Here is an 11,444-nt window from a genome sequence, read left to right as displayed (position 1 = left end):
TTTCTCTGTACTAAATGTACTAGCTTATTTTTCAGTTAATATAATTTTCCTTTTTCTGTTGTGTCCATTCTGTTCTTGGGTTGTGTCCCCATCAGTAGAACATTGAAATCTTAAAATTGATACTAAAGATTAAATTAGATTGGGTAAATCATGAGGATGGAAGTGATACACCAGAAAGATTTCTTATTTAATTAGTTAACAAAATTTCATTATTCACATTTATTTATTTCACATACAAAGCTAGGGTCTAAATTCTGTAGGTTATACTCAAGGACCTATCATGTGAGAGAGCATTTAACTTCTGACATTGAGATTGAAGATGATAAGATTCTGATTAATAAAAATGACGGAAGTGATACACTACTAAGATGTCTTATTTCATCATCTTAATAAAAGTTCACAATTCATGTTTTATGCCTTTTTCTAGTGTCTTATATCTACTCACCATTCTCCACTCAAGAACTTGGTGTATGATGCAAAGATTCTAGCTACTACAATTCAGTATGAACTTAATTTTAATTTTAGACTCAATTGTGACAATCTATGTAAACTTTTATTGATTGATAATTTTTTTGTGCACTAGGAGTTATTGTGCATCCTTTCAATTTTTATGACAAGCTTGGTTAGCCACATTCATGCTCACCAAACCTAATAGTAGATATTCACAATTGCATAGGTTATGTAAGTGCTCTAAAAAGTAAAACATTTATTTTTATTGGATTTAGAATTCATGGAATTTCCTACATGTACTAGATCCATGAAATTCCACCCAAAAGAATTTTATTGAATTCATTTTTCATTTTATCTCTAAATCCCTAGCATGATTCTTGAACTTAATCCTACAGACCACAAAACAAAGTCTCTCTTAATCACAAAAAAAAATCAGCCAAATTCCATTCTTATATAGGTTTCTCAAAATGAATATGGTAATGAAATTAAGCTAATTTGTAAAAAATAGAAAAATAAGTAACATATATAGATCTAGTCTTCTTTATTAAATTTTTTCTTTCTCCATTTTCTCTTTTGATGTTTTCCATTGCTATGGGCTAAGATACTTTGTTACACTTTGTGATGGATCCAAAGAGTTTAGTGGAATTGTGCCATATTGGTAGGGCCAAGCTACAAGTAGAATTGAAAAAGTGTTTGGGCAGAAGCCTCTGTGAAGAAACCTAAGTTAGTTATCATGTTACTTGACCTATGTTACTTATCATGGTATTGGTTTGGTCCTAACTTTAGGAGTTTGGTAAAAAAAATTAGAGTTGGGTTCAAGCACACAAAAACATATAAGTAGATATAGTGAAATTCTTTAATATATAATAAATTGATTTAGAAAAATAAAAATATATCAAATATCCCTATATATATATATATATATATATATATATATATATATATATATATATATATATATATAGATATATATATATATATATAAGAAATACAATAATATATTAATCTCAATTTACCCTATCTGTAAATGGATTGATGAAATAGATATTTCATCTATTACCACGTAGAAGTATACAATATTTTGTCCATGACTCTGTACAAATGGGTGAGAAAACTAGGGAGGCAAACATTAAGTAGTTAGACCCTCTATATTTGTGTACAACAAAAATGAATTTATGCATCATAGCAAAATCTATTAATAGGGGAGGTCAAGGGGGTAGTGTGTTAAATTTGTTTTCTCACTCCTATTCAATCTCTAGATCTTACCTTGGTCAATCTCCAGGCATAACCACAAGAAACCAACAACATAAAATATTAAATTTCAAGGCAGATGCATGATACATCTAGAAATATAGAAAACATTATAGAAATCTGTCTGATTTGCTATAGAACTTGAAATCTCTATGGAGATTCATGATAGGATTTCTTGTGTTCATACAGATTCAACACACATAACTATTTGAAAACCTAGTATATCATTGGTAGAACTATAGCCAGACATATTGGACAAAAATTGGCAACTCTACAAGGCCAATCAAGGAAATCATTGCACAAGGTGGCACAAAAAATAAGATAGCTCGATAGGGCCTATCAAGGAAATCATTGCACAAGGTGACACAAAAAAGAAGATAGCTATTTATAGGCTGCAGAGGTAACATGTTGCTTCTCTTTTAATAAATTGAGAGAAACATGTTAGTTATTTTTGCTAGAGTATATCTTCGAGAGCCTGTGGAGAGTTGTTCTTCCCTTAATGTCCTATTAGGATTGTGTGTGGCTGAAATATCCTAGACTTCGATAATGCTCCAAATTTGATTTAGATTTAGATTTTTGTTCATGTTTTTCTCCATCATAATGTCATCACAACTTGTAAAGACCATGTTGTTGAATATAAACATGATGGATTATATTTAGATAATTAGCAAGGTTTCTGAAATGCATATTACATGATTAAATGCTATATTTATTAAGGAAATTTATATCCCTAGAGATAATGTTTTATACCATTTATTAAGATTCTTAGGTTTGTGAGAAGTTTGAGAGCTAGATTATGTTTTCTTTCAATGGTGTTGAATCATTCATAATAAATTTTGTATCAGTAAAATTAATCTAATGCAAAAATAATTTGACTTGCCAGATTGATTTGCCTACACTTGGTAGGAACGATGTTGCCTTGCAACTCTTGTCCTTATTGGTCTAGTTATTTCATGAAAATATTTTGTTAAACATTTTAATACTTTATAAATTTGAAACAAATGTTTTTCTATGGGGATTCAACACAGAAACATATGAACAAGATTTTAATGGTTGAGAATTGTTCAAATCAAATGAATTTTTTTTCATTATTTAATTGAAGCATTAAACATAAATATCCCTCTTAGACAAGTAATCTTTCAACTTTATGTTTCTCAATAAACAACAATAAAATAAATAATTATGCCTATATTTTTAGTATGAAATATCAAATCTAGGCCTAAAAGAAAATAACAAATAATCTAATCTAAACCTCAGCATCTATAAATATCAAAGACAATCAATTAGTAAGTAAGATTTCTAAATAAAACTACATTATATTGATAAGAGATATGGTGTTTCCACAATCCATAATAGTGAGTAGTGCTTCTGGATCAAACCTTGTTCAAAGTGCATTGTTTAAGCCAGAAGCACTTACTCACTATTGTAGATTTTGGAAATGACATGTCTCTTATAAATAAAATATAGTGTTATTTAGAAATATTATTGACTAGTTGATGTCAAGGTTCAAATTATATTATTTGATATTTTCTTTTAGGCCTTGATTTGATATATCTCCTTAACTATTCATATACATATTTAAATGTTCATCACAAACACAAAAAAAAAAATTCGAATTATAAATTGAAGAAATTTTACTACAGCAACTATTCTTTGCCTGTGTAATAAGATTTGGTAAAAAATGAACATTTTGAACAAAAAATAATTCAAAATTTTCTTGTACTGTTTTTTTTTTTTATTGAAGAGAACCCCCCTCTTCCTGTAACATAAGGTTATATTTAATCTATTGAAATGTACCTTAATATGCATATTACTAGAAAAAAAATTCCTCTAATCTTGATTTTTGAAAATGACAATAGCTTTATTTTGTCTTTGGTGTCACTACTCTAATTTTAATTCAGTTTATTTCCATAATAGGATGATAGAAATAACTTAAAGGGAGTTGAAGTGACTATCTTAAAAAATACACTTTTAGCCAATTTTAGAATGAGTGCTTTACCTACTAGTTATGGAAAATTTGTGAAGATTATAGAAATATTGGTCAATGTTGTCCAAAAACACATCAACTTTGTATTTTTATAATTATAATAATATATACTGTATTTTTAATAGTATAAGTATTATTAAAAAAAAATTTCTCTAAGAAAAAGCATCAATGCATGACAATGTAGTACTATTACTTCAAAATATATTTGAAGTAGTTATTTGTGATATGATGCTTATTGAAATCATGTAAATTTCATTCCTTGATTTGTTTCATTACAATATCCCCTTCCTTGCATTTATGGGTATTCACTCACATCTTTATGCACTCCTTATTTGTTTATATTATTTATTTTACCCCTTTTCCACAAATAAAGGAGTACTAATAGTAGGGAGATGCACTTCCCTAGGGTTTTGCACTTCATTATTCTTGGCATATCCATTTTCCTTGATCTCTTTTCTATGATTTTATTTTTGATTGATGAAGAGGCCATTGAAAATAAATATTTATCTATTTTGTATGTGACTCTTTTTCATTTTCACTATGCCAAAGCAAAAGTGATTCAAAAGGGATAGCAGTAAAGGGAAGGGATGATTTAGGAAATTATTGGTTTTAATAGAAAGAAAAAGATTTGCATCCCAATATGGGTCTATAATTGTAAAGTACACATCTTTTGAAATTTGTTTTCCTAGGAGTCACAAAATCTAGATAACTTGGGGTTTTCCACCATTGCAAAGGTGTGGGCTTTTTAAAAAGATTATTTTTAAATTTTTTAGTTGTAGAAAGGTTGTTATTACCTTGGATATTTATTTCTATCACCAATATTGAGGCTCTTTCTCATCAGATAATCTCATGACATACTTATCATCAGGTACATTATGAATGCAAACAATATTTTGGTGCTATATGGTTGAGGAATTGGGAATTTTTTTATTTATTGCATAGCGGTATGATTGAACTTTGTATGAATTAATATCATGGAATTATTTTGTGGTTGAATTCATAATGCAGTTCATTTATGCAATATTTTTATTTATTAAGATAGTAGATCAAGTTCATAGTAATCAAGAACATGCTAGGATTTATAAGGCTTCTTCTCTAGCAAAGATTTTACTACATGTAATGTTGCAAAAGGCTTATGTTGTCTCACAAGAGAACCATAGCTTATGTTGAAAAAAAAAGTTAAAATGACCATAACTAACACATCCCTTACAAGTGCATTCATTTAAAACATTGTGTAGGCAAACAAAACCTACTCTCATATGAACTTTTTGTTCATAATTACTTAGTCACTACATAGAAAAGTTGAGTAGAATGAATAAATTCTAGATTGATATTCTCAAAGTTCAGAAACCATGTAATAGTTTGAAACTTTGATGGAATTAAATACCATCTAACACAATTCCATTTAGATATAAGATAACCCATATGAAAAGTTATATTAGAGAAAATTTCATGGTCTTAGAGGCTTGCAAAGTTTAGTTAAAAGGGGATTTGTCATAATTTCATGAAACCATGTAATAGTTTGGAACTTTGATGGATTTAAATACCATCTCACATAATTCTATTTACATATATCAGGAAAAGAAAACCCATAAGAAAAGGTATATTAGAGAATATTTCATGGTCTTAGAGGCTTGTCAAGTTTAGTTAAAAGGGGAATTTTCATAATTTCATGGATATGATAGTTGTGGCTTAATGTTTATGTTGGTAGTCATACCCTTATAAAGATGTCTTCTATGCTAACAAATAAATATAAGAACATTTGCTATCTTAATTATCCAAAAAGGGTATTGGATGGAAGAAACTAGTTAACTGAATCTAAGTCTTTTAACACTAAAGGAAACTTATAATTGTATGTAATTGTGAACATAAGAAATCTCGTCTAGAATAGATAACTTTTTGAAGTGATGAATAGCAATATTGAAATTAGACATTTTTGGAGCAAGACTTAGATCCATTACAACAAGGGCTACAAGGAAGCATATTTCCTACTGAGAATGAAGAAATTAAAAGAAGTTATGGGGGTACATAATAAAATTAATGTGCAAAGTATTATAGCAAAAAGCTGCGAAGATTTGAAAGGGACAAGATTAGGGAAAAAATAACATTTTTCTATATCTTGTATCTACGTGCTAAATGTGAGACCTTTATTGGGATATAAGACTAAAAATGTACTTTGGGATTGCTCTTATAAATTACAAGTACCTAAGGAAAGATTCAACCATCAATTATATTTTTGTTCCCAATCTATTTTTTTTCATAAAGCATTTATTCTTAAATTAAATTAATTTACAATTTTATGTGAATATTGTAAAAAGCTACCAGTATAATTTCTACTATGATCTCAATATTAAAACTATAAAAACTATGATTTGAATATTAGAACTTAACAAACTATGATTTAAATATCTATGACAGCTGTGAAGATATTTTCAATGGAAGAAATGAGAATATGATTATTTTTAAATAAATGATTATGTTGAAAGTATGATTTTGAAAATAAATGAATGAAATCTCTTGTAGAATAATGAAGTCTTAAATCTTTTGTAGAACAATGAAATCTTAATAATTTATATTAAGATGCAAAGCTTTACCTATTAAATGATCAAAACTCCACCATTAATAGGGTTCATGGCTCCATAGCAATGGAATGGATACATGATGAAGGACTTAATCTTCCTTATCCCAAATGAAACTATTCTTAATTCTTTAAAAGAGGAAGAAATCCTAAAATGTAATCTGCAGTAAAAGTTCTACTTTACAATTTTACGAATTTATGTCTAAGAAAATTTATCGATCAATCACATGGCTCCCTCCTGCATTCAAATGTGTCGTGCTTAAGCTTTAACCTATTCCCCAATATCCCTTAGCTTAGCTTCGATGTAATGCATAAAGGTCTATTTACAGATTATGGAACTTAGCAACTAACAAACGCAAAATATAAAAATGCTCATATTATGTTAACATGAAGTTTGTGAGGAGCATAACATTTCCAATTGGAAAAATCTAAGAAAAATTACCTGGCCATTGGATACTTGAATGTGCAAATTATCTAAAAGAAACTGCACTCAGCTCATACAACTCTCACCAAAGACCATCATAAAGCAATGGTAGTGGCACAAGCTTGTACAAAGATACAGAACAAAATAGTCAGCTTTGTATGTCAATCAATATGTTTTTAGCTATGTCATTGTGATATTGGTATGGTTGTGAATCTCATCCACAACTTTGATTATTAATATTTTATCTACAAATGATGAAATTCATCTTCATCGTACATGCCAGTGCAACCTAATTCATTCATCATATACAAGTGCAATCAAGATAATGCACTAAATGAAAGAGATATATTAATTAAGACCCCAGTTTCCACATCACTAGTTTGTTGTACCAAATATGTTGTTTTGTTTAGCAATTGACTCTCGTTCCCTATTCTCCAGCCATCAGTTCTGTAGAACTACAATTTTGTCAAAAAAACAAGGTAGACTCCTTCGACAATGAATTGCCTTTTTCCACATAGATGCAAGGTAGTTGTAATTTAATGTATAATCTGTTTGGCAATCCTCTATATATGTAGAGACATTGCAATGCATTAGTTGAAGTAGCCATATCAATATAATATATTTTTGTTTATACTGCTGCTATAGATTTACTTTTTTGAGTTTCTATTTTATTGAGTTTCATTTCTTAACATGGTATCAGAGTGTAGTTTGATTCATCAGCTGTGATATGGTTTCTTGCTCTGATATATGACTATATCAAAGTATCTATGATTCATGTTTGTTTGTGTGAAGTTATGTTATTTTTTCTACAGGTTATTTTTTATTCAAAAATATCAAATAAATCTCTAAGTATTTTGGAGAAAGTAAAAAGAATCCAATGAAGTGTTTATTAGAATCGAGTGAGCAAATGTTTTACGGCCAAGTTGAAGAAAGATTAGAAAAATGTTGAACATCGTAGAAAGAAATGGTATTGTTGATAGGTAGTTTGTGAAGCTTAAAATATATCTTGGGTAGTTTGGGCTTTATGTTTGTTGCAAAAAATCTGATGTTTTGTTTAGCAATTGAGTCTGGTTCCCTATTCTCCAACCATCAATTTTGTAGAATGACAGTGCTGTCAAAAACAACAAGGTAGACTCCTTCCACAATGCCTTGGTACCACAATGACTTGCTTTTTCTCACGTAGATGCAAGGTAGTTGTGATTTAATTTAGAAGCTTCTTATCGATCCTCTATATATGTAAAGACATTGTAATGCATTAATTGAAGCAACCAGATTAATATAATATTTTTTTGTTTGTGCTATTTTCATAGATTTACTCTGTTTAGTTTCTACTTTGTCGAGTTTCATTTCTTAACAGTATTCCCAAGCTCAAAATGAACATTTATATTCACATCGCTAGCAGTATGTTAAATTCTCAAATAGAACTCCAGCTTCAGTATTGACCTGCATATATTCTCACCGCTCAGGTATAGTACTACACAACTGTGGCTTTCGGAGCCGTATGTTCAATATTTATCTTCCAAAATTATATATATTTGTTCAATAGTGCATCGATTCTCGACATTTGACCAAAAACACAGAATTTCTTTTATTGACATTGACAAAAATATAGAATTTTTCTTCTTAGAAGACATTATAAATTTGGTGGATACTTTACATTCTTAGCATGAGAAATATGAGATATTTTCATTTGTATTTTGTCAGAGTTTTCAGCAGAGCCGATAAGATTCTGCCAAATTTATGTGCTGGTAACATTCGAGCAAGTTTGAATAGTTTTCCTTCACAAATATAATTATAGAAGAACAAAGAGATTGTAATTGGTAGAGGAAATTTTTTTAATCACTATTTACTGTCGGAGCCTTAGCAATAGTTCTCTGCCATGCAATGGCAGGAACTAATAAAGTCAAAGGAGATAGAAAGAGTTTTTTGGGGAATCAAATACCATTCTTTAAGTAACAAATGACCAATAACGATGGAAAGAGAAATGAAATGTTATGTAGATCTCTTGAGGAAATTTTTAAGGTAACACTACAGTTGCATTATAAATATTCTTCATGAGTGTATATTGCAAGATAAATGGATTTTATTTTCTGTCCTTCCAATGTAAAAATACAATATTCATTTTCATTTTGCAGTCATCTTATGTAGACTAATCTAACTTGAAATAAGGTAAGGGCTTTCTTCCCATCATTTATCTATCTAGAAAGGGCACCAAGTTCTAAGACTAAATATATTTAGTAAAAATTATGAAGACCTGATAGTCTCATCCTTGATAGTAGGAGTAAGCTTTCAAAAGTTTAAGAAGATGATATCAAGTAGTTTTTTATTCAACTGTATAACTTCTTTTTGCATCACCAATCTAGATCATACTGTAGTTTACCATCAACATAAAGGGAGAAGTATGATCCAAAACATTGACACAGATAAAATCTACAGAATTGAATTCCATAAGAACTATAAATGGGGTTTGTATTTCTTTTTATTGTGAGAAAATAACTAGTTGCATCATCTTAGGGAAGAACTTTGAGGGGGAACAAGATCATATGAATTTTCCTCAGCCCATACAAATTTTTGAGAGTTACTATAACACAATTTTACTCAAATAAATTTATCTTTTAGAAATTCTCAAAATGTACTTGAACGAATTTTTTATATCAATCCACATTTTGATAGCATGTCTATCATATAAGAACACTCATAATAGCTTTCAGATATTCATCCAAGACACCGAACTCATTCAATAAGGTCTTCTTCATACCCACTTTAGAGTCCTAAGTTCTCAAAAGGTTGTTGAGAAAATCTTTGACCCTCTACGTCAATAAGGGTATTTAAGAGAATCATCAAAGATACAAAATCGAACATAAGAAAGTATTAGTATACTTGTGAAATTTATTGTCAGAATGAAATTAAAAGAAGAAAATACAAATTCATCTACATACTACTTATTCTGAACAAGAGTCAAATCTTACCTTAAATTAATGACCTAGACGTCATTACAACACAAGGCCTATTTATTTTCAAAAATACACCACCATAAAAAATAAATCAAAGACAACATATGGCCTTTGTGATTGTGGGGTCTGGTCTTGTGTTAATAATTGAGGCAAAGACAACTACTTGCACTATTGCAAGATCCGATTCTTGTAGCTAGAGACAAGGTTTTGCCCATGATCAATTCCCCAAGGAGATGAAGATCAAAGATGATGAGGCAGAGATTGGTGACAAGGAAATAGCACCATCTATTGTGCAAATGGTACATTAGTAGGTCACATAATTTCTACAACTATTCCTGACAGGGATGAGCAACCTAGGCAGACCATCAGTTACATGTCAGAGCGAGTGGGGGGTACTGGGTCCTTCGGAATTGTGTTTCAGGCTAATTGTCTTGAGTCAAGGGTGAATCTAATATACCCTATATTTTCTCATGCTATTATCAAGCTCCTGGGCTCATTTTTGGTGCCACAGTGTATAATATATGCAATTGCAATTGACATGTGGTCAGCAGATTGTGTCCAAACTTCTCTTGTGTTAGCCTTTGTTTCCTAGGGAGAGTTCAGTAAACCAACTTGCAGAAATTATCGAGGTACTTGGGACACCGACCTGTGAGGAAATCAAGTTTATGAATCCTCATTATACAGAACTAAAGTCTCTCCATATAAGAGCTCAGCCATGGCATAAGGTTTTCCACAAGCACATGCCACTAGAGGTCATTGATCTGGTCTCAAGGCCGCTTTAGTGCTCGCCAAATCTTCGATGTACTGCACTTGAAGCTTTCATCCATCAATTTTTTGATGAACTTTTTAACCCTGATATTCTATCTCCCTAATTGTAGAATAATGATGATTAAGAGTTCATTAGATTTAGTTGAACGCATGTACATGCATAAGTCATGATAGTTATCTTAGTAAATAAATACGTTATCTCCAATAAAGCACGTTGTGCATGTGTATTGCACTATAATTTAGGGAGTCAAAATAGGAAGCTACGTGCAGCTAGTCTTTGAGTTAAGCATTCAACATTCAGCGGTCTGCGTAGGTTAGGTTATAGACTTAATAAATTGTATAATTTATTAATTGCTTTATTTGTTGTGATAAAATAAACGGAGCAATAAAATAATTTTGTTGCTCCGCACAAAACATAGCATCCTCTGTTCCAAATTAGTTTTTAGATTTTAATTTTCTTTTAGTACATTCATGTGTTTATTATTGAGTTCTATTCGTTGTTGTTATTTTGTTTCTACACTAATTGTTGTCCTCTACTTGCAGTCTTTGACTCCAAGACAGAGGAATTGATGGGGGCGACCCCGTACGCCTTCAGAAGTTGATTCCAGCGTATGCGAGGAGGCATTGCCTCTAACTGTGGATTAGACTCTAGGTTTTGGTCTCTATTTGGAGGCCTGGCATATAATTTTTGCTAGATATGATATTTATAAACTAAGCAAGAATATTAAATTTATAAACTAAGTGTTGCAAATCTCAGATAATCGAATACCAATTGGAGATCAAAATTGAAATATCAATTTTGATTCTCTAACAAAACAAAGCAGAAAGTACACCCCAGATTTGATCCGCAAAAACATGCCTCTTTCACAAATTCGATCCTCAAATCTCAATTCACAACACAAACCAGTTTTTACAAAGTTGAAAACATAATAGAATAATACCCAAAAATTGCAAAGTTTTGCAAAGCTGAAATATTCAATTTAATAGAACTCCAAATAGACAAAGTCAGACATAGAGGTTTTTGTCAAGGCT

The 11,444-nt window shown here is 30.3% G+C and overlaps 1 pseudogene; it reads left to right on the top strand.

Moving 5' to 3' along the window:
• The first annotated feature begins 9,877 nt into the window (after window positions 1-9,877).
• Window positions 9,878-11,046, top strand: LOC149545403 (shaggy-related protein kinase NtK-1-like; annotated as a pseudogene).
• Window positions 11,047-11,444: the final 398 nt, after the last annotated feature.

The sequence above is a fragment of the Cupressus sempervirens genome, chromosome 7 (assembly GCF_028749045.1).
Source record: "Cupressus sempervirens isolate cs-2001-9-10 chromosome 7, ASM2874904v1, whole genome shotgun sequence".
Lineage (NCBI taxonomy): Eukaryota > Viridiplantae > Streptophyta > Pinopsida > Cupressales > Cupressaceae > Cupressus > Cupressus sempervirens.
The sequence above is the reverse complement of the archived record's forward strand: the minus strand, read 5'-3'. Positions and strand labels throughout refer to the sequence as shown.